Source organism: Gymnodraco acuticeps, unplaced genomic scaffold (assembly GCF_902827175.1).
Source record: "Gymnodraco acuticeps unplaced genomic scaffold, fGymAcu1.1, whole genome shotgun sequence".
In the NCBI taxonomy this organism is placed as follows: domain Eukaryota; kingdom Metazoa; phylum Chordata; class Actinopteri; order Perciformes; family Bathydraconidae; genus Gymnodraco; species Gymnodraco acuticeps.
The window spans coordinates 102452-114137 of record NW_022989970.1 but is presented as its reverse complement, the minus strand read 5'-3'; the positions used below and the strand labels follow the sequence as shown (position 1 = coordinate 114137).

The window sequence follows — 11686 nt, the reverse complement described above, 5'->3', positions numbered from 1 at the left end:
CTGTAGGCTATTTTTATTATATGTACAGCACTTTGGCTCCACCAAAAATCATTTATAAATGTACTATATAAATAAAACTTGATTTGATTAGTGTTGCCTGACTTTATAAAGTGTGTGGTTGCGTTCTAGTCACTTTGCTCAGCGCTACTGCTTGTTACAACTTTTATTTGCCGTACTCGCCATAAACTGTTGATCAGGTTGATCCCGCCCCCGCCTCCGACGTAAGCGGTAAGAACCGGTTTTCGGGGAAAAGAGCCGGCTCCGCTGCGGTGTGAACAGAGAAACTGTGCTTATCAGGCTCTAGCTCCGAACCCGCCCTGGAACCGCGTTGGTGTGAAAGGGGCATAACTAACCAGTTCCAGTTTCTCCATTGACGTTTTTTTAAGGTATTTTGTTGACCAATATCTTTAGCTTTTGGGCTACTTTATTAGTAGAGGGTTTATATATATGTTTAATTAAACTTTTTAGATGCATCACATCACAAAACAACATTTAACTTTTCCTCGTTAATGTGTTAAAGTACTTGGAAGCTTTATTCTTGCGGGTTTCCCAACTTCACCGGCTGGAAGGTCAAAATCTCTTAAGCAGGGCATACTGGGAGACCTGCCTGGGAAGCTTCCAGTAATAATAAACTGTAGTTATAAAACAGATTTATGAGGAAGATAAACGTAACAGGAAAGTTAGCCATAAAGGGAGGAGTTTAAACGTTTAGTTTGCTGTATGTCAACGGTTCCAAATAAAACAGAGCTTAAAGAAACAAGTTGCACAAGAAGCCTTCCTGAGTTGTTTTTTTTCTGAACATGATGTATGCCTTTGCTTTTCTTCCTATAGACCTTAATATACGTGGCATTTCAGATTTCAGCCTCCATCTCCTTTTGAGGCAAATGTCTCTATAGATGTGGGTGATGTGTCTATGACATAATGGAGAAGGAAAATAACTCCTGATTTAGCTATTAGAGAATGTTACGACCTATTCAAGTTATCACACTTTACCTTAAAAAAAAATGTATACACCAAGACGTTTATTTCTCAATATAAGTCAATGGGAAAATATATTTTTGGGCCCAACGGCATCACATGACTGGCACCACTGTTAGGCCACCACAAATACTTGCTTTGACGCCCTATTCACTTCCTGAAGGGCTTGCTGAAAGAGCATTACAACTGCTTTACCTCTAGCACAGAAACATGAAGGTTACTACATTGTTGGGATTATGTTCTCACTTCTTACAGACAGCAGAAGAGTTGAGACTTTTTGGTGTTAGAAGAGGCATTATTATCACATACACTGAGGAACTGTTCCAGGAGTTCTTGCTGTGAAGCTGCTTGATTCAACTCAGTAAGAGAAAGAGACTCCTTATCTCCTCTGTTAAATGCTGCAGAGAGGTAGCTCTATCCTCTTCTCCTTCACAAAGCCCAACCCTGTCTTCTTGGCACTGACTTTACTACATAATCCTTCCTTTAAAGCGGAGGAAAACCCCGGCAAAATGAAAGCAGGGTTACGTCTTCTTCCAGTAAGCCAAGTGGCTATTAGAAGTGGAATCCATGTAGGGCAGGGCAACATGACGGAGACGTGTAACAGAAACCATCTTCTCCTCTCATTAAGCCTTTCATCCAGGAGCACTTCTTGGCGATGAGCTCAAACATTGCTGAGAAATTAAGAGACATCCTGGAAATGTGTCAGAATAAGGTGTGCGGGTCTGTGTGTGTGTGTGAGAATTAGCACACCTTGGAATCCTGAGATGTGTTTTAGCTTGTCTCGTCTCACAGACCTGAGAGCAGTGTTGCCAGACTGATCGTCATGGCAGCAGAACAGAGAGGGTGGAGCGGCATCAATCTACTGACATTTACTGTCAAAAGGGCGGAGGCACAATACGTTCATGTAAGAATCAAGATTGTTATCTCATCTGAGATTCTGCAACAATATGCAAACCATCTGTTTCATTCTTCTAGAAAAGAACCCAGATATAGTACTGATATCGAAGTTGCGTCAAGCATTATTGTGTGCTGTGTTGAACAATCATGCAAAATAACATGATGAGAGCGTCATTTAATGTAAAAGTGTCAAATTGAAAGACAAATAAGCAATTATTCTACCTATTTTAATACTAAAACAAGCAATATTTGTATTTTTTGTCTAACTTGAACTTGAGTAAGGTTTAGGTTACAGTTCTTTTTGTATTTTTTCTATTTCTATTATTGCATCTTTTTGTGTTGGGTGAAATGTATTTGTAAAACCTATGAGAAATGATTTTTTTGTCAATAAATGTTGTTTTTTTTTGTTTGTTAGAGATTGGTAAATGTGTCAAGCTACTTAACAAAGAAATATAAAGAAAGATGGACATTCATGCTTCACTTTTGGGAATAGCAGGCTATAAATAGAGGAACAAATCAATCAAAGTTTTTGGCTAAATTGGGTCCTCAAAAACAAAGAATTACAGGAACACACACACACACACACACACACACACACACACACACACACACACACACACACACACACACACACACACACACACACACACACACACACACACACACACACACACACACACACACACACACCACACACACACACACCACACAGGCAAGCGGGATCCTGTTGCTCTCTCCAGCCGAGCAGAACCTGCTGCTGTTATGAGATACAGTAAAACTCCCATGCGTGTTTCAGCTCTGAGACAAACCCCCCACACACACACTCAGAGCTGCCTCCCACTCCCATGTACACACACAACACACACTGCTGTTTATAGGAAGACAGGAGGCCAGTCACACAGAGAAGAAGAGAGGAGTGGGCCATAATGGGACACAATCTATAGGGATATTGTATTTACACATGCCAATGGTCGCAGGATGTGCATATAAGTAAGGCTGGTTTTAGTCAAAGACGTCATGCTTAATTTATTTTTCTGCTTTACATTACTATTCCACAGAGAAGTCCGTCTGATAGAACATCATTTACTCCCATTTAAGGGTTCTCGGATACACATGGATTCTTTAGGTGGCTGCTGAAGTGAAACGGACGCACAAAGAACCACCAATCACAGTCATTCTTAGAAATGTATCATTAAAAAAAAGCCCCGCGAGTCATCAAGGGTTGGAGAAAGACAGAACATTGTTTGTACAAAGAAACATGTCCGATTGAAGTGGCAATATTACAGCTGCAAAACAAGTACTTTGTTGTCGTCTTGTCAAAATTCCTGATGTTTTTATATCGTAATATGCCATTTTTTGTTCAATACAGCCCTTATTAGTATTATAGTTGATAGAACCTGGCTGTATTTCCTACTTACAAAATAAGCTATTTTTATGACCAAAAACATGCATGCTAACAGTAAGATAACACTAACAGTTGAGTTAAATGATTATAGTCATTTTGTAATTTGTAGTTTTGGGAGCTGTATTAGTATCACCTTCTTTGTATAGCTAACCTTTTCCTTATGGAGTTCAAAAGTATTTCCAACTGTAAGAAAAGTTAAAGCATCAAGATAATGGATATATTTGTAGGGGACATCTTAAAACCCGAAGAGCTGTCCTTTAAACACAACTATCCTGCTAGCTGCACCCTGCTGAAGTGTCCTGTGCTCTGTGATCCAGGACTGTACACAGCAGCCTCCGCGTACCAAACACACAACATGTATCTGACTCACTGAGTGTGGATGCTTCTGAGCTCCTGCTCTGTCTGTCTCTGCAGCTGCTGGAGGTGAAAGGTCAGATCTCTACTCAGAACAGCAAACCTCAACAGTCCTCCTCTCTCTGTGTTCTCCTCACACGCCAAACCCTGAAAACAAAAAAACACAGAACTTATAGAGGTGTGTAACATACTCTGGCAGCCAGGCAGTTAGCCTCATCATTTCATTTCTCAAACGAGAGCATTTAAAAAAAATGTTTCTACCTTGAATTTGTTATTTTTGAAGCGACAGTACTGAGAATTGAGAAATGCTAAATTTGATATGTATTAGGTTTGTAACCTAATTTAATGGTCTGAAATTACCCATTAAACATAATTAATGGACATTAATGGCTGACAGGAAGCACAAATAATTTCACTGATGGATGATGTTGTGTTAGAATTATGTAATTTTGTTAATTTAGCTGGCCATAGTGAGTGCTGCTCATCTGTATATCATGCTAACGTACAGTAAGCTAGCACATTATCATGTTAAATTAGCATGTTAGCATGTTATGATGACTTGATTGTCTTTTTAGTGTCGGTCTGCCTTTACAACAACATATTAAAGCCATCGCAGGTTTAAAATAAATATGTTGCGGAGCATGGGGAGTGGAGTACTATTCCTAGTAAAACATTTTTTTTTTAAAAGGGCAGAAATGTACAATAAAAACTAGAATATTCACTTTTTTGTGAGAAGAAAACATCTGAAAATGGTGGGAACCAGTATACCAATGGTGCAAATAAGAGCCCTAATGGACATACTTCTATTGAGCCCACAAATATCCTTTTCTTTAGTGGACATTGCTTACTGAAAACACACATAATCACGAGGGAAAAACACTACGATTAAGAGAAATTGAGGATTGTTTAGCGTTTTGAATCAATGTGTTTTCCTGTGAGACTATAGACCTGTGTCTCATGCTATATTGAAGTCATTTTGAGCAGTAGACAAACAGTCTCATCTAGTTGGTTCCCTGCACTGTTTCATACTGGATCTCAGAGGGGGGAAAGTGTGCTGACGGAAAAAATACAGACACATGTTCCTTGAGTCATAAATCATATCATATTTAGCCCAGAGGGTATCTGATGTGAGAACACTTACTAGTCTGCCGTATCAATTTGTCAGACATAGCAACATGTTGAGTAAAATAGTGATGAATCACCGGAGGAAGGAGCTCAGAGTGAGGACAGACAGACAGACAGACAGACAGACAGACAGACAGACAGACAGACAGACAGACAGACAGACAGACAGACAGACAGACAGACAGACAGACAGACAGACAGACAGACAGACAGACAGACAGACAGACAGACAGACAGACAGACAGCAGGTGTAAAGAGGTAAAGAGACAGTGGAGGACATGAGGAGTGAAAATAAAGTTGGTTGAATCAGGTCGTGACTCGTGAGTCTGAGCCGAAAGGAACAGACCGACTGAGTCATGCTGGCAGAACATGACAAACCCCCCTTATCCCCGTCCGTCCGTCCGCCTGTCTGTCTGTCTGTCTGTCTGTCTGTCTATCTGTCTGTCTGTCTGTCTGTCTGTCTGTCTGTCCGTCCGCCTGTCTGTCCGTCCGCCTGTCTGTCCGTCCGCCTGTCTGTCCGTCCGCCTGTCTGTCTGTCTGCCTGTCTGCCTGTCTGTCTGTCTGTGTGTCTGTCTGTCTGCCTGTCCGTCTGCCTGCCTGTCTGTCTGTCTGTCTGTCTGTCTGTCTGTCTGTCTGTCTGTCTGTCTGTGTGTCTGCCTGTCTGCCTGTCCGTCTGCCTGCCTGTCTGTCTGTCTGTCTGCCTGTCTGTCTGTCTGTCCGCCTGTCTGTCTGTCTGTCTGCCTGTCTGTCTGTCTGCCCGTCTGCCTGTCTGCCTGTCTGTCTGTGGCCATGTGACTCAGTCTGAGAGACATACTGGCACTATGTTCACACAGTAGCCAAATCTGATTCAGACCACAATCCCACAGTTTACGAGTGGAAATGTCATTTGTTTCTCAGGCATGTAATTATTACATGTAAGAGTTGTTGTGAAACACAAAAACTCAAGAGGTTCTAGACTAGGACAACATCACACAAGAGTCATTTCTCCCAAATATTCACGCATTTCCTTGTCAGTATTTTTGTAGGTATTGTGCCATTCCACAGTTGCAGGGTTTCTGACCAAATGTATGAAAGCCCATAGGGGACCTTATAAAAATGTAAATGTAATTCAAATTTGTTTTTCACATTTTCGCTCTCGTTTTATATTAAATAATCAAGAAGTGGAAATTGTACATGGCAGGACATTTGTTAAAATAAACCTCAACATTTGCGCCACACATTTCTGCCTAGCAACGGCTGTTGTTTAGTGTCTTCTGAAAAGCAGAGTGCCAGATAACGAGCTAGAGATAGATTTGATGGATAGATACAGACGTAAACACGAGTGCATTCCTTACTGCACGCGTCAGACAAAGCATGCATAATCTCCATCGTGATATAAACATGATACCAACCAAACTATTTTTTACCTAATGTTCTTTATCCAGTAAGTAAATTAGTTAACATATTTGTTTTGTTTTTTGTTGTACCCCTTGGTTCATTGCATTACAATTATAGGCCCATCTGATATTTTTGATCTGTTATCAAACAAAAATTGAGTAACTTTAAAAAAAAACAACAACAAAAACCTAATAAACTGAATTGAAATTGAAATTGTTATTTTTGAAAGTTGTAATTATTAAAACTATTTAACATTTTTACAGCTTGACTGTTTCGGACAGGGTGTAAAAATGTCCCTTCCCCCTCCCTGGAAGTTGTAGTGTAATAAAATATTGAGGCTTGTTGTTGTTGTTGTTGTTGTTGTTAAAGCCCAGTGAACAATATTTCAAACATGGAGCTAATTTGATTTGATTTAAGGGAAAAAGTCACATATGCGATTGAGTAGGGGAACGATGGATTTGAGCTGTGTTTCTGAACAGAAAGGGAAAGGAAAGGGCGAAAGTCAGACAGAGTAAAACAGAGAGGATCTCAGATTCCCACGAAGAAAATGGAGAGAAAACCACAAGTGAGAACGATGATAAAAACAAATCCCCGTACAAACCCGTTAGAGGGAATACAGTAAGACAGTGTTGAGCAATTAGTCCTCTAGCAAACATTCATGTTTTAAGAGCATCAGAAAGACAGTCAATGTCAGCAAAGACAGAATGATACTTGATGGCTTTGTTCTGCTGGTGATAACCATCTAACTGTTTTTACTGCAGGCGTCATGTCTCAGATTCCTGCGAAGCTGCAAAGACACTCATAATGTTCTCAGATACAGTTGTAGCGATTTAAATCATTAAAAAGTCATGTGTTTCCATGACATTTAAAACAGGGAAATTCAGCTTTAGGTCATGATCGTAGTTTTATTAGAATCTATTTGACTGTTATCATCACCTGCAGTATAATGCACCCCTTAATACGGTTTACTTGCAGTCATGTATGCTTGTAATGTCTATCATTTGTAATTAGAGCTTTAACTCCCTCTAGTCGCTGAATATCTTTTAGATTTTGATTCATAATTTGGTCTATAGGGATGTCAGGGTATCGGACACAATATCAATTTAATAATTGAATACTGAAAATGTGAACATACTGGCTTTTCACTTAAAGGTGAGGTAAGTGATTTTGGAGAAACCAGCTCGAGTGCGCTGGAATTTGAAAATACACAACCGGAAAAAATCTGGCACTTCCTTACAGAGCCCCTCCTCCAACACACACGAACGCGCACATGACCAATGAGAGCACGAGATAAGTTTGTGCACAGATGGAAGGCTGACAGGCAGGTAGGCCATCCAGTTACTTTAGCCGGCCGGCTCATATGATTGGTCGTGCTTTTTAAGCGCTACGGCTTCCACAGATGATATTTTTTAATGTATTTATTGTCAAAGCATTTAATATATTCATTGCTATCGGGATGTTAAGAGCATTCCATGGAATATAACAAAAAGTGTTTCTGAAGTGAATGACCTACCCCACCTTTAAGCATTGCAGTCAAATTATATTTGCAACTACCTTTTGTTGTGGAAATATTTTCCAAGGCCCATAACTTTGACCCAGTTTATCAGTTCAAACTGTCCTGATTGAGCACACGCACCTCGTAACCTTGGCTGCTGTGCTCTCAGTGTTCTGTCTCCCTGTTCCTGCCTGTTGGCGTCAGCTGATAGAGGTGTTATGATTCTATGTTCCTGCCTGTTGGCGTCAGCTGATAGAGGTGTTATGCAGCAGTTTGATGATGCTCTCAGAACTAGTTAAATACATGGGTCTGAGGTAGAGTTCTTTAGAATTGACGTGGCAACCCACCCGTGCAGTCTCACCGTGACTGCCGTGACTTGTGATGTGAATACTCTGGCCAGAAACTCCAAATAAATCACAGTGGTTTGACATCAAAGCTCCGACTCTTCCCGTGTCTCCTTCCTGAGTCGGTGACTCCACTGCATTGCTACACAGAAGTTTCCTCTACACCTTTGTAGAAGTTACACTTTATCATAACTTATAAGCTGAATGTTTAATTGCATCGTATCAATAATACTATTCTTTTTTATTTTATTTTTTTTTTTTTTTAAAGGGTGGCAATTTTTCTACAGAAAAGTTACTTTTTCGTCTATAAAAAATGCCAAAATGCTTGAACAAACGTAACTAAATTGTGAACACATTGCATAACACATTAAAACTCACATAAAAGTGAACAAAAGTGTATTAAAAAACCCAGTAGTAACTGCTGTTCTTTAATTGCTTTTCAAGTACAAATTAACTTTACATAAGGGTTTATATAAAGGTGAGATTTACAAGATTTCTCATCATTTACCTGTAGCTCCTCAGTGAAGCGTGATTTTAGGACGTGATCTTCTATCAGCTCTCGTAGTTTGTCTGGAGAAGCAGGGAAGTCCTCTCTGTTTCTCTGGAACTCTGGAGGCTTTAGAGAAAGAGAAACCGACTGAGTACTCAATCAACTTTCACCACAGTAACCCTCATACAGTCAATCTGCCAACTATTTCCCAATCAGCAGCAACCAAACACTACTGGGATCCTATTGGCTGTCGATGAAGTGATGCTTCTTTAAAGATTATCTACTCATTCTCTATTCTAAATGTGCACTATGGTTGTAGACTTTAAGCAGAAGGACATTCTGCAAATTGTTTTTGAGTATGTGAACATCGTTAATCAGGACTAAGGCAACACCCAGCTAGCATGATCTTCCTCTGGTTCTGAAACAAACCCTTTCATTGGTGAGGAATGGAGACAAACAGGTAGGATCACTCTCCAGACTAAAATATGTTCAAGTGAGCAGCTCAAGGAATTACTGTAAATGTCCTGAATACAAACACACAGCTGTTTCCAGACACAAAACACAACAGTGGACCAAAGTTTGTCAGGAGAATCAGACGGACAGAGGAACCTGATTGGACTAATAAAGTCCGGAAAGTTTGAAGAACAATTGAGTGAAATTAGGATACTGAATGTGGGTGAAAAAACATCACAGAAGTAATTTGTGACTATGTTCGCCTTCCTAGATTTCCGTAGCTTCTTCTCTAATCATTGTTTTTTTGTATTGAAATGTCTGTAATCGTTGTTATTTGCACTAAATATCATGTATGTCTGTTCTATCGACCAATAAGCATTTAGTGATAAATGCTCAGTATATTAAAATGAGATGAACCTGAATAATTTATTTGTTCTTTTCAGGATTAAAAGCTCTATCAGAGCCACATTAGACATCATTAAACGGAGGAGTAGACCTGATGACTGCTCGTCAATTATTTAAATATTTCAATTGGAGGTCTGTGCTCTTCGAATGCCATTCTAGTTGTATTATCTTACTGGTTAAACAACTTGAAAATAAATAACTAGCCAACAAGGCCTTTGGTGCATTCAGGTACATTTCCTGCGTATGGAAGTATTTTCTTTGACTGTGGGGTGTTCTTGAACTTCAAGTAACTGTTCAAGTATTAAGCAACAAATAGTTTTTTTTTTTTTTTAAAGTAAGCTTGCTTTAGCAAACAACCTTTCCATTAAACCCCAAGCCATGGCAGATGAATTGACGCAGTTCAACAAAAGATATGAGTCGAGAGTGGCCATGTTTACTTAAGAAAAGTCATTTAGGAAGTCTTCATTGAGACTGCAATTTGTTAATAGGGTTGAAGTCGTTGTTTAAAACTGAAGCAGCAATAGGGTTGACCTTCAACGTTTAAAATCTCCAATGTTTCGGATGACTTTGTACAAAAAAGTTAGGCTAGAAAACCCTAAATATCTTTTCTTTTTGAAGCAAAATAGTATCATCTGCCAAATGTTTACATTGGTTTGAGCAGCTAAATGTGAAAGTACGCCATCATACATGTTCAATAATCATCTGAGGTGTTGCTAACCACAATACAAGTCGTCCTACTGAACAGACTCTTCCCACCCACCACTGTGTAAACACACCACAGAGTGCCATTCTGAGACTAAGCTCAAGTGGCAAGTGGCTCATATGTATGTGTTCATCTTAAAGGAAGGAATCAATCTGCATGCATATATATAAAAAACTACAGATGGACAGCAGGCAATTAATTCCCTTACTCTCCATATGAGTGTATGCATTCACAACATGAGTGGGCTGGGTGTTCATGACACACTGGATCTATGTTGTCTGATTAAACGCAATCAAAACAAGTCCATTGTTTTTTAATCCCTCTGAGAATGATGACATGTCTCGACAGGAGCAGATAGGAATGTCTCGTTATTGAAAGGATGATGGAGGTAAGATAAACACATCTCTGAATATACAGTATTTAAGGAGTATCTGACATTGTAGACCCAACAAAGTCGTTTTTTCAAAAGAAATCTCGTTATAAAGTATAGAGTGCCTTAAGAATGTGGGATGCTATAATTTCTCTCCTGGTAACTTTCCAACCCTTTAAATTATGTTTATATACTGCTCATTTGTTTTCTAAATTACATTTTCCAGCAAAACATAATTTGGAAAACAAATTAGTCGTATTTGGATGTCATTTCTCGGAGAATGACAGTATAAAATCTGAATCAGAATATCGTCATCAGACATAGGTATAACTAAATGTTGTTGGCATCGTTGGCAAAACATTTAGGCAATTAAAGATATTAAACACTTCTGTACAAATGTTTCTGTATCAATAATTCATCCCTTCTTTATTATTGGTAACCACAGTTAGAAAACAAATGTCCTTTAGCTAACACCATTTCCCAGACGGTTATGAGCGAATCGTGGAAGTTCGACCTAAGACACTACTAGAATGTAACCATTTTACTCTTTACCAAATGTCAGCAGGACCACAGCAGTTCTGATTGCAGAAGTTACAGCAAAACCATTTTATATAGAGCATTTAATGGTTATGGCTAGGGATGCACCGAATATTCGGCCACCGAAAATTATCGGCCGAAAATGGTTAAAAAGGCCCTTTCGGCTTTCGGCCGAAAGGGTTTTAGCACCGAATGTCAGAACAGGCTTACGTTGGTAACCTAACGTGTTGTTGTGATGACGTAATAAAAATGCGGCGACCATGCTCGCGGCTGGCTCACAGGGGGGGGGGGGGGGGGGGGGGGACCATTGACCTTTGTCATCGAGATTGCCCTGAGCCTTTAACAAATCGTATTAAATAATCTGATGACAGACTGTAAACAGAATAGCTGAAATATTAACAAACTAAATAACTCAGTTTCCTCTAATCATTAACCCATGTTTGTATCATGTAGTTAACTCCGTGTGTAGCTGCTAGCATACATAACACCTGACGTGGAAACGTTACTCGTGGATGGAGCTACAGAGCTGCTAGAAAGACGGTCGAACCCGGTACATTCCTCCGTCTGCATGCGGTGCACTTTTGCTAAATGTTTAGACAAATTGCTCGTGCTTACATGCTACACTCTTATTGCACTTATGGTAACAAGTATTCTCCACATCGAGACGGGTAAAGTTTAACCACACCTCGGAGCGCGTTCTCTCCGCCATCTCCGCAGTGTGCTCCGCTGCATGTAGCAGCTGCGTGTGTGTAA

At 39.8% G+C, this 11686-nt stretch overlaps 1 protein-coding gene across 3 annotated transcripts in view; it reads right to left on the bottom strand.

Annotated features, from left to right (window-relative positions):
• LOC117542907 (cingulin-like protein 1) overlaps positions 1-11686 on the bottom strand; it is a 63243-nt gene that overhangs the window by 30814 nt on the left and 20743 nt on the right. For 2 of the 3 annotated variants that reach the window (XM_034210781.1, XM_034210783.1), the window contains exons 2-3: positions 8484-8591; positions 3651-3781 (exon numbers count right to left, since the gene is read on the bottom strand). The gene's annotated coding sequence lies outside the window, so the exon portion shown is untranslated. Of the gene's footprint in view, positions 1-1728; positions 1851-3650; positions 3782-8483; positions 8592-11686 lie in introns of all 3 variants that reach the window. The other variant, XM_034210782.1, reaches the window with a different exon arrangement.